This window comes from Anopheles coustani (genome assembly GCF_943734705.1).
Source record: "Anopheles coustani chromosome X unlocalized genomic scaffold, idAnoCousDA_361_x.2 X_unloc_26, whole genome shotgun sequence".
Taxonomy (NCBI): Eukaryota; Metazoa; Arthropoda; class Insecta; order Diptera; family Culicidae; genus Anopheles; species Anopheles coustani.
The window spans coordinates 87,656-90,000 of NW_026525133.1; positions in this window are offsets into that span (position 1 = coordinate 87,656).

Here is a 2,345-nt window from a genome sequence, read left to right on the forward strand (position 1 = left end):
TATGGATCCATCACTAGGCCATCTTGCTTGCTTGTGTGGTAACTTGGAAGTGTATTTCTGACAGACCCAATCTGGGACTTAGCCGATTTTTCTCTTCATATTATATGGATCCTGGACTTAGCCGATTTTTCTCTTCATATCATATGGATCCATCACTAGGCCATCTTGCTTGCTTGTGTGGTAACTTGGAAGTGTATTTCTGACAGACCCAATCTGGGACTTAGCCGATTTTTCTCTTCATATTATATGGATCCTGGACTTAGCCGATTTTTCTCTTCATATCATATGGATCCATCATTAGGCCATCTTGCTTGCTTGTGTGGTAACTTGATAGTGTATTTCCGACAGACCCAATCTCGGACTTAGCCGATTTTTCTCTTCATATTATATGGTTCCATCACTAGGCCATCTTGCTTGCTTGTGTGGTATCTTGAAAGTGTATGTCTGACAGACCCAATCTCGGACTTAGCCGATTTTTCTCTTCATATAATATGGATCCTGGACTTAGCCTGTTATTAGGTTATTATATATGGATCCTGGACTTAGCCGATTATTAGGTTATTATATATGGATCCTGGACTTAGCCGATTTTTCTCTTCATATAATATGGATCCGGGACTTAGCCGATTATTAGGTTATTATATATGGATCCTGGACTTAGCCGATATTTCTCTTCATATAATATGGATCCGGGACTTAGCCAATTTTTCTCTTCATATAATATGGATCCGGGACTTAGCCGATTTTTCTCTTCATATAATATGGATCCGGGACTTAGCCAATTTTTCTCTTCATGTGGTAACGTATGCCAATCGCTCACAAGTCATGGGATAAGGGTACTTGTGTTCTTCCATCTTCTAAGTCCCGCACGGGGACATCGTGATCGCCCCAAGTCCGGAATAGCGCCAAGTCAAGCCCCACGGTGGCCGTACAGGACCTGTTAGCGGCGGCCCCACTGACAGCACTAATCCGGACTTAGAAATTATATCTTTCTAATCGAACACCACACACGCAACACCACCATACCACCATCTCCTTGCAAGTACCTAAGTACCCGCAACTCCATGGTGAAGGCAATGTCACTCCATCACCAACCTCTTTGCACTGCAAGCACTTGCGTACCCACAACACTCCGAAGAAGGCAACGGCGCGCGATGCTCGACTCCACACACCACACCACACCACACCACCGATGGCCAGCCAGCCAGCCAGCCCAGCTAAGGACTAACCAACCAACCAACCACCAATGGCCTAGGCCAGCCAGATCCCACCTTCAAGTCCAAGCACAGCCAAGTGCAAGTACCGCCAAGTGTTCACCAACCAACCAACACACCAGGTCAGTTGGCCGGTACCCACCTTCAAGTGCCATTACCCTCGGGTGCAAGCTCAATCAAGTGTTAACCAACCAACCCGGCCAAGGCAGCCAACAGGCCGGCACCCTACAGCACCGATCCGCCATTACCACCTCAACCGTTGACCATGCAAGTGGCCTCGGACAACAGGTGACACCCGAAGTACATCCGAAGAACGTATATCAAGTGTTTGCTCACCAAGTCCTCAACCAACCCCAAGTACCCGGAGGTACCCAGAGTGTTGGATCCGCCAACCACTACCAGCACTCCAAGTCCTCGCGAACCCAAAGTGTTTGCCCGGTAGGGCCATTAGACCACAACGCTTGCTAACCATGCAAGTGGCCTCGGACAACAGGTGACACCCGAAGTACACCCGGAGAGTGTATATCAAGTGTTTGTTCACCAAGTCCTCAACCAACCCCAAGTACCCGGAGGTACCCAGAGTGTTGGATCCGCAAACCCGTCCCGGCACTCCAAGTCCTTGCGAACCCAAAGTGTTTGCCCGGTAGGGCCATTGTATCACAACGCTTGCGACCATGCAAGTGGCCTCGAACAAGGTGACAGGGGTATCTTCACCAAGTTCTCAACCAACCCCAAGTACCCGGAGGTACCCAGAGTGTTGGGTCCGCCAACCACTACCAGCACTCCAAGTCCTCGCGAACATAAAGTGTTTGCCCGGTAGGGCCATTAGACCACAACGCTTGCTAACCATGCAAGTGGTCTCGGACAACAGGTGACACCCGAAGTACATCCGGAGAGTGTACAACAAGTGTTTGTTCACCAAGTCCTCAACCAACCCCAAGTACCCGGAGGTACCCAGAGTGTTGGATCCGCCAACCCGTCCCGGCACTCCAAGTCCTTGCGAACCCAAAGTGTTTGCCCGGTAGGGCCATTGAATCACAACGCTTGCTAACCATGCAAGTGGTCTCGGACAACAGGTGACACCCGAAGTACATCCGGAGAGTGTATATCAAGTGTTTGTTCACCAAGTCC